At 35.6% G+C, this 16,679-nt stretch overlaps 1 protein-coding gene across 1 annotated transcript in view; it reads right to left on the bottom strand.

The window, feature by feature from the left end:
* The window catches only part of RAPGEF4 (Rap guanine nucleotide exchange factor 4), a 151,520-nt gene extending 144,861 nt beyond the window's left edge, over positions 1–6,659 (bottom strand). The window contains exon 1 of the mRNA XM_058190484.1: positions 6,530–6,659. The gene's annotated coding sequence lies outside the window, so the exon portion shown is untranslated. The remainder of the gene's footprint in view (positions 1–6,529) is intronic.
* Positions 6,660–16,679: the final 10,020 nt, after the last annotated feature.

Raw genomic sequence — 16,679 nt, forward strand, 5'->3', positions numbered from 1 at the left:
CCCTCTAAGGTTACAAACATTTATCTTTTTATCCCATATTATATCTACAAATGAAATCCATGAATCATCTTTTCAGTCTTGGTCTCAGTAGAAAGTCCATAAAAAGGTTGTCAGAGGCAGTAAACATACCTTGTTTTATTTTTGATCAAATAAACCAACTTCTACTTCTAACCAACTTTATCTTTAGTTCATATGAAACGTAATCGTTTCTTAATCATATGAACAGCAATTCCATCATTAACCACCCTCATGAAACGCTTTTATATCCACTTCTCTCAAACTTGAAGAACCATAAATGACACTTGGAATTACTTCTGAGAGGTTTCTTTATTGTTGTTCATTTACAGATGGATCTTGCCAGAATAAAGGAACTATTTCTATAACTATAGCTATACTCTGTCCGGGAACTGCTAGGGAGGGTATGTCCTTGTTCTCTTCCTACCTACCAGACATTCCAAGGCTTGCTTTCCCTTTGCCTTCTGGGAAAGAGCTCTTCCCTCCTGCAACTCCAGACTACATTCTACCACAATTTCACTACAAATCAATATAAATGCCTAATCTCAGATCAATATTCTTACAATGTAATACTTTGCTTAACATTAGAAATTATATATATTTGTGAGTATTTACCCATCTCATACTTGGGAGAAAGTATGTGCTTTCATCAGTGCAAAATTGTCATTAGTACATACTTTCTCACAGCTGTTGAATGGGCTAAACATACACACTTGAATTAGGTCTTCTAAATTTATTTTGGTTTTTAAAAATCATTTTGAGCCTTTCAAAATAATTCATGTGATAATTATGCAACATTACCATTATTTACCTAATTGGTGTTTCTTAAATAGATTTTAATAGTTTTTTTACGCCAGTAGCTCAGAAATTAGATTTTAGATTTATACTCCAATGTGAATCATGTGCTCAGAAGAACATGAGACAAGATCTTATTGGTTATTGAATCAGTGCTTGCCATTTCTGCTCAAATTAAGCAAAATCTTTAGGCATCTTATATAGAAAAGACTGTACTTCTATGTTATACTTGCCTTCAGAAGTATATTATTCCTCAATACTTATTTTTTTAGTCCTCAAGAATGAAAATACTTGTTTTTCTCTTGTCACCCCAGAAACATCAAGCTATATATCGTGGTAGGATAATGCTCCAAAAATAAGTGAAATCCCTCCAAAATTTATTTTCTTCCTATCTGAATCTCAGCAACCAAATTGGAGATTAACACCTGAAAATGTAATAAGTACTGCATTTTATAAGTAAATTAATCTGCTCATTAATGCTTGATATACACATTGCAGGATATTGACAAGAGACAAAAAGAACTGTAATATTCCATACTATATGCTGCTGAGGTTTCTCACACAGAGAAATCAATACCAAAACTCATAGAGTACCAAAACTCGCCCATGAGAGCAATTTGAGGATTTGAAGTTTTCCTATTTCAAAAATGAGATCTTAAAAGCCCAAGGGAAGTTGTTGCTTTTTACAGATAAGAGATCGGACATCTTAATCCTCCAGGAGAACTTTTATCGCATGCAAGCTGCTACTACAGCTGCCTGTGTAAAGCTAGATGTCTCTACGGATGAACATGATATGTAGCAGAGCAGATGTTCATGGACAAGATGTTATTTAAACAGTAGCCATCAGAGGGAAAGAAAATAGCCCATTCTGGAAGGGTTGGCAGAAGAAGGGTGATATTTGTTCTTTTCATTGAACAATTACTGAGATAGTGAGGGTGATTTGGAAAACAACTACAGTTTACTTCTCTAGGCTTGTCAAAAGAACAACTGTTCTATGGAAAAAAGGAGGAAAAGGAGGACCAGGATCTAATTAAAATCCAGACTCAGCCCAAAGCATCTTCCTATCTCACAGAAAGCAACTGTTTGACCTCCCCATCCACATACCATATTTTTCAGAGCATAAGACATACCATTTTTTCCCCCAAAAAAGAGGGTGAAAATCTGGGTCATCTTATACTCCGAATGTGGCCCTGCCTAACTTCTCAAATGGAGGTCTCAGAGACTGAAAAAGCATCAGAAAAGAAGTTTCAGAAAAGAAGTCCCCAAACAGAGCTTCAGAAAAAAAGCCTCCAAACAGAGCTTCAGAAAAGAAGCCCCCAAACAGAGTTTCAGAGGCTTTTTTTCTGAAGCTCTTTCAGACGCATAAAAAAAGCAAAAAAAAAAAAAAAGCAAGGCACAGAGCTCACAACCAAGGAACCTGTTGCTAAATTTCACCTCTGGAACATCTGATTGGGGGTATTCTGGGAGGCTGATCCATCTGCCAATCATCTGCCATTTTTTCTTATTTTCCTCCCCAAAAACTATGGTGCGTCTTATACTCCGGTGCGTCTTATATATATTATTTATTTATTATTTATTTTTATATATATATTATTTCCATTTTCCAACATCATATTTATGTACAATCTGTTATCCGTCATTAATCATTAATTTTTATTTATTGCTGATTCGGACCTGCCCGACTGCCACTTCCTTTCTTCACAACCTCCCTCTACCCTCTACTACTTTCCCCTTCCTTCATCTCCTTCACTTTACTACTTCCTCTCCTCCTTCTCCACTCCTCCCTTCTTCCACCCTTTCTAACCTTCTTATTCCCCTCCTCCTTCTCAACACTTTCCTACCTACTTTCTTCCCTCCTTCTACTTCTCTCTCCCTTTCTTTCTGAAATGGCAGTTGGGCAGCCCCAATATCATTTCAAATTTTAATTTCATGTCTTCAATCATTACTGTACATTAATAACCAATCCATGTATCATTTCCCCCCCTCTCCTCCCCTCCCCTCCCCCACACACCCCCCCGCACTTCCCAGAGCAAATACTGGGTATTATGACCAACAATCACAAGCTAAGATATACAAAATATACATAAACTCCCACCCCTCTCTAAAACTTTAAATCCCCTCACAATAAAAATAAAGAGATAAGAAAGAATAATAGAAAAGGAACAATACCAATACAATCTTCCCTTCACATATTACTTCTTCTTACAGTCCATTTTTAAAATTAGTCCATCTTCTCAAATTCAAATTTTCTCCACTTGTATATTCCTTCAAATTTCATAAGTCCATTTCTTAAATTACAGTCCATCTTCTCGAGCTCAAATTTTCATCACTTATATATTTCTTCAATTGTCATAACATTAATGTCTAATCTTCCAATATTACTCCATCAGTCAAATATCATTACGAATAAAGTCTCTCATATACAATATTTCCAACTTCATAACTTTTGCTGTCTATAAACTTATATCCAAAGCGTATCAATTAAAACAAATAATCATTTAAGTTACATCCACAATATAACAGTAAACAATTAACATCATTACATTCACAACATTATCTAAATTCATAAGTTTTACTTTCCATCCATCAAAATTAAATAGTATCATCCTATAGGTTTATACCTGACAAATAACAAATAACTAAAATCCTATAATTTATATACTAAACAAATCAATTCTGGAAATTAATCATAATCATCATATTCACATCTTAAACATTCCTCCCCTCTCCTATTCTATTTTCCATCATCTCCAAACCAGTTAACTTAGCATCTATCAACAAAGGATCCCTACTCTTTAAAACATTAATATAGAAATGTCTTGCTTTCATAACTGTACTAAGAAAATACTTTCTACCTCTAAAATTCACTGACAAACCCATTGGAACTTCCCATCTAAAATATATCTGATGTTTCTTAAACTCATCCACTAAAAAAGCAAATTCTCTTCTCTTTCTTAACATTTTAGGAGGAATTTCCTTCATCATTTTTATATCTTGTCCCAATATTTGAAATTTATTTTTATAAAAGGCTTGCAAGATTTCATACCTAATCTTTTTAGTTGTAAAATAAATAACCACATCCCTCGGTAATCTATTTTGTCTTGCCCACCAAGAATTAACACGATAAATTCTTTCAATATTAATCTCAAAGTCTTCTGGCTCCACACCCTTTATCTAAGCAAAAGCTTGCGTAAAAATCTCTTAAATTTTCCTTCCCACTTTCCTGCAACCCCCTCACCCTTATGGCATATTCCATTAATCTATATTGTAATATTACTCTTTCTTCATCTGCCCTATCTACCTTTGCCTGTATATCTTCTATCTTATTATCTAAGTTCCAATTGTTTTGATTCTTTTGAATTTCCTCTATTTTCCTTTGCAACTCTAAATTAACTTTATTACGTTCTTCCAAACTATCCTCCATCTGAATACAAGACCTTAATATTTGCGAAATTGCATCCTTTACCATTTTCATTTCCCTCTTCTGCTCTTCCACCACTTCCTTAAAATCCAACATCTCTTTCTCTATTTCATCAAATTTTTGATCTATTTCTGAAAAACGAGTCTCCAGAAACTCCTGTAAAAAATTTCTTAATTCCTCTTTGATGTCGTCTTTTAATTTTCATATCTGAACTGAAGAAATTTCAAAGTTTTTAGTGGCTTTTGGTACTATTTGCTTAAAAGCTATTTTTTAAAAATATATAACCTACCCAGTAACAGAGGACAAAAAGGGGTTAAAAAGGAAAGATTCAAAAAGCTTTTCTTCTAGATCACTATAATCCCAAAGAAGAAAAAACATAAATCATAAAATTCTCATTTCTTCCATTTAGTCAGTATCTTCTTGTATATCTCCTAGTTCCATACTAGCTGTTAATAAGCATTTCCTTAACTTTTGTTTCCAATACACAAATCGCCATTTGCTTGCATTCCACAAAACACCATTTGCTTTCTTCTCTCCTATCTTCGCAACAAATGTATCCTCTATTAGGGGCTTGCAGGCTTCTTGCAAACAAATATTAGAACTCCAGTTTCTGCTCTGTCCGTGTTACAATCCATCACAAATCCATTTCTGCCACGGAGATTGGACGCTACATTTTTTTCTGCGAAAAGCAGATGCCCTCTGAGTCCGGAGCTTCTTTCAGGCTTTAGGAGCACTCCCCTCAAGCCTCCAGAAACTTTTCTGGGGCTTCTCCGGGTGGCTCAACTTCAGCCCGAATGCTCATCTCTCCCTCTTTGCCCAAGGGGGAGATTTTCAAACTGCCAGACAGCTGATTGAGGCTGTCCTGGCAGCTCTACAGACTACGGGGTTAGTGGTCTAAAAAAGACCGCCATCAATGAAGCGCAGCCAAACCAGAAGCCTCCCTCCGGTGCGTCTTATACTCCGAAAAATACTGTATATGAACTGATCACATGGCAATTGAATCTTCTCACGAAGGTGGCAAGAGGCAAAGGTTTGAATTATAAAGGTACTTTGGAGACGCAGGGCAACTGTCACCCATAAATTCATTCATTAACTTCTCATTGTCCTGCAGCATCAGTAATCTGAAGCAATAGCCTTACTCTGCCTTATGTTTGCCTGTCACTTGATAATATTTCTGTGTATAGTTTCTATGAAATAAAATGCACATGTGGCAAAGGGAAAGATTGTACCATATACATCAAATTCTTTAATTTAATTCTTTAATTCTTTGATTTTTTTTTCCTGGAACAGTCCATATATTGCTGAAGCCAATCTCCCTGTCCATGATTTAGCAAAAAAAAATAAAAATCAAGCGATTAGTATTAATTCTAATATTGTATGTAAAGAATGTTCCAGATCCATACATGTTAAATTACTGTTCAAAAGCTTTGCAACCATAGGGAAATGTTTACCGTATCAGGAAAACATAATATTTTTATAATGTGACAATTAACCACAGAATATCAGTTCTATAGATTAAAATAATTAAATTCCTGAGGCTACCACCCCAAATGTTGTAAAGAACATCTAGCTCAGGAGACATCAGCTTACTTTATTCATGTGAGTTGAGACTTCCTAAGTCATGTTTTCAAGTTTTAAAATATTACTCTCTAAAATCTAGCAAATTAGTAAGTTAAGTATGAACTATGGCTACTACGTATGAAGACACAACTAATTAAAAAGTGAGAACTTCCATCTCCCATTCGCCAATTAATGAGGTTATTTTTCAAATTTAACTACATTTTGCTGCTAATTCTAAAATTCCTCAAACTGTTTACAACATTCTTTGCCCAAAACATCACAAATCTCCAACAGCACCTAACTTTTCACACTGTGTAGCTAAATAAGTTATGAGATTATCAAATAAAAGCCAAATCATTTCAATATAATAAATATTTCATAGAATATTTCATAGAAGAAATGACAAAACAAAAAGTATGTCAGATTACAGATGCATACATAAATGAATTTTAAAAAGAAAGAGGGAATGGAGAGCCTTTTATTAAAACAAAAGTACTGATGAGCACCTCAAAAATAACAATCTGCCAATTTGTTGAAAATGTTTTGGCTTCTCCTTGCTACCATTTTGAAAAATACTTCACCGTAGCAAGATACTGTCACAGAGCTTATGAAGAACTGCAACCTGCTCTACTGAATGTACAGATAACCTATCCATGCAATATGCGGTATGATTTAGACGGCTTGACCTTTGTTCCGTCTCCCTATGTTAGCTTGGATCAATCAGTTTTTTGAGCTTACCTCCCAAAGTGCCTTGAAATCTTTCTGCTCAATGCGCAGGAGTTCACTGTTTTCTCTTGTAACAATAGTAGCATGACGAGGGGTGTTATCCAAGACCGACTCTCCAAACGCTGTCCCTATTCCCAAGGTGCATATTGTCACAGCATCCTGTGAAGCAGAGTTAAAGAGACAGCCACTCAGCCTTTGGATGTCAAAGGATGTAGGAACCACTGTCTTGCCAAAGACAAACGATCTTCAGTTGGGAACAATGCTTAGGAAATGACAACTCATTTCCTACAAATAGTGTATTTGTCCTTTAGGAAAGTCTTGTCCTAATTCAAACTAATGCATAGGTTCTGAATGTTTAGTCTACATCAAGTAATGATTAAAAAAAAAGAATGGCATCTGTTCTCTAAAGAGTGGTTTTCTATTATCAAAGTCTAGTTCACATTAGGTAGCATTACCATATTTCTGCTGTAACAAATCTGAACATCCACTACACTGCAGCAAATAGAGAAAAGTCTCTTTGCTGTCATCTAGTGGTTAACTGAAGTTTTGCAAGAGAGTTGCAGGCAACCTTATGTTAGGATGATGGGCAAACCAATTTTCAGCCTTTAATACAAATTGAACAGAACAGTCCAATGCATAAATACTTTTTCCCATTGCTAGGAGTTCAAATCCTTCAATCCTGAGATTTGATTCAGGAATCAGGAATCAGAATCAATCTTTTAGAAAGTTGATTCAGCCTTCCATCCTTCCAAAGTCAATAAAATGAAGACCAGATTGTTGGGGGCAATATGCTCTGTAAATTGCTTAGAGAGGGCTGTAAAGCACTATGAAGCCGTATATAAGTCTAAGTACTATTGTTATTAAGTGGTCTTACCAGTGCACTTACTTCAGACTGCAGAAAGCCAATCCACTGTGTTTGGGAACCTGCCTGAATGTTGTACCGCATTATACTTCCACAACTTTTTCAACATCCTGCTTTGCTGCAATTACTTGTTTATTTAATTTCTGGACAAAGCAGTGTATGTATGTATGCATGTAATGTTTGTTTGTTTGCTTGTTTGTTTGTTTGTTTGGAAGGATGATACTAAAAATAGGATTTAATGAATGAACAATGAGACCAAGAAGTAGGCATCTTGTTTAGTCTTAGTGGTTACCAATATTCAAGGCATTATATTCAAAATGTTCTTTTTGTTCTTATTTTAATATTATTTGTATATTACAGGATATCACCTAATTATTTCATCTTTGATTCATACATTTTCTTTCATTATGTTAACAGTACTGTGATGACTCATTATCTTTAACATTTTAACAGCCTAATAAAAGTCTGCTGTCTTCCCAGCATAATATTCCCAATATTGAAAGACTATTGATTCTACCTTTTTTAGAAAGAAGCTCTGTCTACTGATTCCAATGATTTTTGTTCAAAAAAATATTTTTTTTAATTTTTGTGCTCTATCCATTGAGCAAAGAAAGCAGTTCATAACAAACCATACTGAGGTTAAAATGACACATGCCTCATAACGTCATCATGCAAGTGTCACAATTATGTAATAATAGTATGACATTTGATGCTTCTACATATACTGTATCACTCAAATGATGGTTTCATGAGGTATATATTGTCACCTGCCCCCCCCCCCTTGAATGGATATGAGGGAGCAAGGGCCCTTAGTCCACATGAGAAATAGAATATTTTTAAAAACAGGACATATACAGGACATGATTATCACAGGCAAGATCACAATGAGCACATAGACAATGGTGGAGCTGGCATTACAATGTAATAATCTCTTAAATATTCAGGCTTGTTCAATGAATAAACCATAATTAGCTTCCCTATTTTTGTCTGAAGAGATGAATTCGTAAGATGGAAATAAAAATAATTAATTGCAGAGGATTCATTCTGAAAGGGAAAATTCCAACCCCTGTGGACTTGAATTCAGTAGCTGGGTTCACTTACTACACTAAGCCATGATTTACTCAAGTGCAATGGGTTTACTAACCGCAGGATTTCTGTTTTCATAATCACACTAAGCCATGTACTTTTGGCTTTGGCACAATATAGGAAGCAGAACAGTTAAGAGATGTGATATTGCTACTTTTTGATCTATTTTCCTTTTCCTTGAAAATCAAACCGCTCTATAGTTCTTTTTCAAGAAAGAAGTACAAAAGACCTTGTTCAGAAAGTAAACAAATTGGGTAACTTGAAGCATTTCTTATGCCCTAGAAGTATGATTAATCTGATTAAGTTTAGAAAACCTAATTCAGAAAGGCAGGGGTGGGTTCTACTTTACTACCAATTTGCATTGTGCCCACGCGCTCTTCTCCGCATGCGCAGAAGTTTCTGCGCATGCGCAGATCACCTATGATGATGTCTGGGTCAGTGAGCAGAGCCTCCTACCGGTTTTACTACCGGTTCTTGTGAACCGGTCCAAACCGGGAGCAACCCACCACTGCAGAAAGGGTAATATAATTGGAGAAGGAACAAAAAGGAAACCAAGTTCATATACACATCTGTAGATTTAGGGTGGCTTAAAAAACTCATCAAAAACAGGGACGTTTTTCTGGAAAGTCAGCAAGCTTTTTGATAGCTTAGAGGCCAAAGGCCCAATCTCTTTTTGGTGCCCATTTGTTTAATGGCAAAGTCATGACACAAGCCAATTAAATGATTTAACACTCTCTCGAGGAACTCCTCCTGCTCTCATGATCAGACTTTGAGAATGTGATAAAATTTGAGTTGTTCCCTCTGGAAACTGAGAACTAGCTGATGGGTCAGCCACTGAGTTTTCTGCAGAAAAGGTGAGTCAGAAACTTAAATCATGTGGTTTATTTCTGACATAAAAATTCAATTAATATATTGGTAACATGCGCACATGGAGGTCTGGAGTGCTATCTACTCCATTATCCGCCTCCAAAGTGCCACAGCCCCACTGGGGCTCCAGACTAGTTGGCACAGCCATGTCTTCAAGGCCTTTCAGAAGGTCCAAAGGATGGGAGCAGATCTGACCTGGAAGGGCAAAATGTTCATTAGAAACATCAGAAATCAATGTTAGCACAAGTCAAATTCTTCAGTCATCTATAGCAAGTAAAACTGTGGTTTAGAATGTCAGTGTTCATGGAGAAACCTGAATATTAAATAAGTAATGGGAATACACTGTATCCCAAACCAAGGTGTGGGAAGTGGGAAGTTTTTCTTTTTCTCTCAGGTATCCCAATCTAAATATTCTGAATCTTTCTCTCCCATCTTGAGGTTCTCCACTGAAGCTAGCTATGGAGCATGCTTCTTTATATAACACATACCTAAACTAATAACATTAGTAATGGCTACTGATCAAGATGATTTTAAAAGGGAACTAGACAAATACATGGAACATTAGAATAGTAATAGTTAACAGATTTGACAGATAATTTCTATCTTCTAGCAACACCTAAAATACCATCTTGTGGGAGGAATGATGGAGGAGGCTGTCATCCTCATATCATGGTTTAAATTTCTTAGATCTAGTGCCAAACTTAATAGACCTTAGTTCTGATCCAAAATAATTCTTCTGGATTTTCTCCCAAGCAAATTCTTTGTTGCAGTAAGAAACTGAGGCTATTTATATTCATACAATTCATTTTCCATTGCCCATGATATTTGTTTGAGTCATCAAAATCACATTATATTATACAGGCATACATGCCAAATATGATCTTATATAACACATTCCAATGTGTTATGAGTTAATTAATAAAAGGAGAACCTGTTTAGTATAGTTAAAGAATCAGGATAAAAACCCAGCTTAGGACAAAGCCAACTGGGTGACTTGGGCCAGTCCCTCTATCTCAACCCCCTACTGAAATATTCTCAAGAAAACCACAGACACTTGTCCAGAAGTCTGATCCAAAGGTATAATGATGATGATGATGATGATAATGATAATAATAATGATATCTATGGAATTGTATTATATGCACTAATTTGTGATTGGTCTTGTACTGTTAATAAATTTTGAGTTGAGCTGAATTGAGTATGTGCCTATTTCTGGTTTATATAACTCAGGTTAAATTAAATGTAGGTGCCTTTAAGCCTATAAGAATTTGAAATTTCCAATTTTACAGAAAACTGCTTTCAAGAAAGAGTTGACAGGTGCTCTGGGCTTTGCATAGCATGCCAAAATACCTTCAAGAAGTGGAATGACATTTTGCCAATATTTATTTTTAATTCTTTTCTATTTTACTGTATTTTTCCTTATTTTATTTCATTTATATTTTATTTCATTTTCTTGTGGGAATTTGGTTATTAGCCAATCTATGCCTACTCCTCAAAGGTGGATCGGTCTCATTAGGCACATATGATGAAATGAGCTGAAATTAGTGAAAGCTTATGTCTGTTAATAAAATTTGCTTGTTGAAAAAGGTGATACAAGACTTTCAGTTTTTTGCTACCATAGAGTAATACAGCTCTCCTGCTACAATGGTTGCCTAAGTAGAAGGTGCAATATCACTAAGAATTTTTCCTCAGTATTGCAGAGCCCTCTGCTGATTGATAAAACTCTGCAGTCGATTATATTTTTTCAGACTGAAAATCAAACAGAAGAAGGAATTTCTGCAATGCAAGTGAGCTTGGGGAGTTCATTGGAAGGGGGATAAAGGGGAAAATATATATTTTTACTCTTTAAAATACAAAAAAAAGAGCCAATACAAATCCATCCTTTTGATGAGGGCTGAATTATTTTTTATTTAGTCTATGCTTTAACTCTCTGTAAAGTTCAGGAATTTATGTGATTTAATCCTCCTTAAACCCACTAAGGAAAAAAAAAAGTCCCCAAATGGTAGTCCTGCTCAATCTACTGAGCTCTGGGTTTTTTTTAACAAAATTATGAGCTTCAGTTCACTCACACCTGGTCTACTGTCACTATGCATTCAATAACAGCTTCTAGCATTATCCCAAAAAGTATTGCTCACTTATTCTATATTTGCCTGGTATGGAACATACAAGACTAAAAGTGACCGATTTTTTTTTTCTATCATCAGCTAACAAACCTACTTTGTGAATTGTCCAATGACATCAGTATACTTTGTTGGTCTTGCCAATATATTCAAATATTCTCAGACAGAAGTTAGCCATGGAGAACTTTCACAGAATCTACTATGGTTAAGAAATAAGCTCAAAGAAAACCAGCCTTTCCCAACTTGGCATCAAAATTTTCAAAATATTCTCTTTCAAGACATCTCTAATCTGTTGGCATTAATATCTATATAAAGCAGGAAGACTGCAGTCCTAAAGCCATTAAAGCAGCATAAGACTGGCCAGATGTTCTTTTCTGGACTTCAAGGATCAGCTTTGACTTAGAAGAGGGTGGTCCTTCTTCCATGCCAACCTCTAGAGCCAGCTCAAAGAGGGCAAGAAAGGGATGAAGCAGGATGACTGAGGAAAGGGATCTATCACATTCTTAAAACCAAATTAGGATGACTTATTTGATGTTGCAAAAATAGAATGACTGTTTTAAAAACAAGAAGTTAAAGATGGGCTTTTAGGAGACTTGGTGGTCAGAAGACTCAAGAAATCCAAAATATGTACATGTAGTTGTTTTTTTAAAAGGGAGAAAAACATACTTTAAACATATATGAAAAATATGTGATACTGAACCAGTAGCTTTTTTTTTTTTTACTACCGGTTCACCCGAACCGGTAGTTTTTATCACTACCGGTTTGCCCAAACCGGGGTGAACTGGTAGCATTTTACCCCTGTCATACAGGCTATTGGAGTTTCATCCATTAGGAAAATATTTCAGTTTATTAAATGATATACATCACAGTCTTGAATATCTGGCTTATCTTCATTCATTCATGACCTTATTTTCTACGTCTCCCAAAAATACCTTTAAAGCATATATGGAAGGTGAAAAAATTTACAAAAGCTGATATTCTATACATTAGGAAATAAAGATCTGAATGTTGGCTCTCACTATTTCCAAAAGGTGAATTAGAACAAAAATATCTGTCACTTTTTAAATGGAAAACAGGTCTTTGAAAAAAATATTGAAGAAATTGGTTGCAAAAAAGGAAAATGAGGAAACAACACTTGTCTCCCCGGAATTGCTACAGGTAATTCATCCTGAAACAATACAAAAATTATGCCTTTGAATTTTTAAGATTCAAACAGAAGTTCACAGAGAAGGAGCATGAAAAATATATTCAGAAGTATTTTTTGTTCTACTGTGTATGAATTGATGCAGTAATGGAATGGAACGGATTTACCAATTAACACCATCAAAAGATAAATGATTGCAAATAAATTGTTCTCTCCATCCTATGTTCTCTCTGCCAAGTAGAAAGAGGCAACTAAGAAGGCCCAACTTTTGAGAAAAGTCCCTTTATTGATTGAAAGTCGTTCTCTCAAAATACAATGGTTGGCTAGTTTTCTTCAAGGCTACTTAAATATTAAAAATGAATTCACAGGATTGTCACTGTGGATGTAGCTGTGTTCTGTTTCTATTTATTTTATTTTTCCCTGGTGAGCAAATGCAGGATCCATCACTGCTCCCTGAGTAAGGCATATCCCATCCTGCTTACTTTAAATCTTGGCTGCCTTCTAACTGTCATCTATATTTTATAGCCCAGTTATGATACTGTATGGTAATATAAATCATGGAAAAATAAAAAATGCTGTAAAATAGCCCTTTCGTGATTTCTTATTTCTTCTTTTGCTTTTAAAATTGCTTAAATAAAGGCCACTGAAGTCAGACTCTCGTTAGGTTTTCACATATAGACAAACTACTCTCATTGTACCACCTGTAAATCAGTAACTAAAAACAGTGAATTACCATATTCAATTGCATTAGTTTCTCTCAAACTCACAGACATTCTGAGAATCTAGGTTTCTATTTCTGCACTTTTGTCGAGTGGTTTCAGTAGCCAAATCAACCCATCCAATGAAGAAAAAAAAATGATAATACTTAATACTGCAAGGGCTCTAAGTCTGCTGCTCTAAGTTTAATGTAGGAAAGAAAAAAAAACCTTTATTCATTCTACCACTGCCCTCTTGTGGTTTAGAATTCTGCAGATAATAACACAATCCAGCATAAAACAGCAAATTAATTTAATTTTCTAATTTTGCCATGTTTATTATTCACATGAAATACAAGCGTCAGCAATACCTGGACTGATCAGTTACTTCAACGGTTACTGCTTCTATACAAATAAATCAAAAAACCTTGAAGAGACAACAAAACGAAACCTGGGTTTTCACATTTTAAATTTGAATAGTTTATCTCTTTTATTGTTTCATTGTTTGTTTCGCAATATTAAAGAAGACCATATTTTGCAGAATTATAAAATATACACATATTTTATAGGAGGAGATCTTAATTTAATCTAATTTAAATTAATTGAATTGAACTGATTTAGGCACCACCAAATTTGGGACGCACACAACAGAACAAACAAAATAAAATACAATATGAGTAAAGAAAGAAAGAAACCAAAAAATAATCTAGGTAGGCCACAAGTGAAAAATAGGTAAGAAAATGGCAAAATTGGCTGAAGCACAGAAAACAGACAGACTCCAGGGCCTGGGAGTGTAGCCAAGTCTTTAAGGCCCTCACAATCCAGATGGAACTGTCTTGATCTCAGTGGATGCCTGACAGGCCTTCTAGTAAGCTACTCCATTTGTCCATCTATCCCAGGATAATTTAGACTGATCTGAGTTGTTTTTTCAATATTTCACGGAGAATTCCCATCTGGAGATGCCAGAACCTGTATCTGGAATTTTATACATACAAAGCAGGTGCTTCTATTGCTGAATTAATAGTCTCATCTCAGAATTAGATAGCTATCCCTGGATGGGCCACGGATCTTATATTCTAGATTTTTCACAAGGTGGAAAAAGTAAAAGGGAAAGAAAAACAATATATATAAATATAACCCTCAAGGAGATTTAGAAGTAACAGAATGCGAACATGGGTAATATAGCCTTTGTTTGGTCTAATTCAAGGGGTTCAGACTAAGCATTTTAGTCAGGCTTTACTGAAAATGGAATTGTCATAAATGTTGGTGTTTAGAGAATTCAAAGCATAACATGTAGGAAGTGGAGAACAAAGTAGTTCAATAATCCTAAGGCAAAAAATAGCGCTTATTTTGGGGGGAAGGTGGTCTGTGCCTCCTTCCCTAGAAACTTTGATACATCCTTGACATTCCCTTCAACTGTTCCATGAGTCTCTTCATGCTTAAGAGGTGTCAGGACAGCGTCCATAGCTATCCCCAATTCCTTGACATTTGGTCAGGGAAGGGACAGGTAGGTACAATTAGGAACGATCGTTTGCTGCTATATTTTGCATAAATATAAATGTAAACGTGGAACTCTGTATGATCCAGTTCCTTAACTTTCTGAGACTGCCCGCAGAAGGTTAGTCATATTCAAGACAGAGCAGGTCTATTTGGAAATTACCCACTAAAATGCATTTAAATTAGGAAGAGCAATGGAAATCCTAATAATAAGGATATGGTTATGCAAAGTCCTTATTAACTAGGTAAAGGTAAAGGTTCTCCCCACGCATATGTGCTAGTCGTTCCCGACTCTAGGGGAGTGGTGCTCATCTCCATTTCAAAGAGAAGAGCCAGCGCTCTCTGAAGACATCTCCATGGACATGTGGCCGGCATGACTAAACGCCAAAGGCACATGGAACGCTGTTACCTTCCCACCAAAGGCGGGCCCTATTTTTCTACTTGAATTTTTTACATGCTTTCGAATTGCTAAGTTGGCAGAAGCTGGGACAAGTAACGGGAGCTCACCCTGTTACGCAGCAGCACTAGGGATTCAAATCACTGAACTGCCAACCTTTGATCGACAAGCTCAGCATTTTAGCCACTGAGCCACTCAGCCTTATTAACTAGTTGCAAATAAAAAGGCCCAGCTGAAGAAAAGACTTAGCATGTTTCTTCTAAACAGAAAAAAGCTTCCATTCAGTGGCGTTATAGTTGTGCATACACACACCAGCTCAAATGACCCAGAAAGTCGTTTGAAGGGACCATACACATGTGCTTCAAGCAATAGATTCACTTTTCAAAGTTGACCAGATGCCTGACCGAGTGCTCCTTTGTAGGTGTCACACAGCCCTCATGACACTAAAATTCCAAAGAGGTCTTGTTAGAAAAGTAGTTTATAATAAAGGCAGAAAACTAGAAAAGAAAACCCACAGAAGCAGAGCTGCTTCCTGAGAGGATGTCTGCGAATGGTCCCTGCAGAATCAACTATACAGTCTCCAATGGAGTGTATGATGAAGACTGTGATGAAGACTTAGCCTCTTTCCTATGTGTGTCCAATATCACAACGCATATTCTAAAGGAGCAGACCTTACACGATACCACTTTCATCATATTCTCTCCTGTGGACCCTGCTGGTTCCTTGTTAGCAATTATGGAATAAAAGCCATGCTACACGAGCAAACTTTTTGGAGTCACACCTGGAAAAGGTATTGTTCAATCCTCTTGTTCAGCAAAAGTGTTTGTATGGTACATACGATGCACCATATTGCCGAATTAAAGGTTACAGGTACAAAATGTTTAGTTGTCTATCGGTAGGCAATATTTTCCTGAGGAAATTGTACTGCATTAGAAATGCAATTTTGGAATATTAGGTGGTATGAATGGATAGATAATAGAAATAAGGAATGGAAATGTACATAAAGGAGTAGAACGTTTAGAAATAGAATGTATATAATGTATATAATGTATTGAATATTGATTCTAGTTGTATGAATAATGTCACAGATCTGTTAAATATGTAATAGTGATATGTAAAGAGAAAAAAATGCAATAAAATAAAAGAATAAAAAATATGCAATTTTACCTGATGGTTGCTCGTATCGGAAACTTTAACATCCAAGGATCCTGTCAATACAGCATACCAATTTGTTCCAATATCACCTTGACGAAATACTGCCAAAAGAGAGAGGGAGATAATCAAATTCAAAGATACATTACATGTATAATAACTATATGGTTAATATAACCTAATTATAATAACTTTTGATTAAATAAGGATATTTGCATCAGCAATGATTACATTTTCAACGAGAATTTTGACTGCAGTTGTCAGTAGAATCCTTCAGACTGAAATTCCTAATGTTCTTTGGAATTTTCTAATTACATTGGTTAAAATGGGTTGGTTTATTTT

This window comes from Ahaetulla prasina, chromosome 1 (assembly GCF_028640845.1).
Source record: "Ahaetulla prasina isolate Xishuangbanna chromosome 1, ASM2864084v1, whole genome shotgun sequence".
Classification (NCBI taxonomy): Eukaryota; Metazoa; Chordata; class Lepidosauria; order Squamata; family Colubridae; genus Ahaetulla; species Ahaetulla prasina.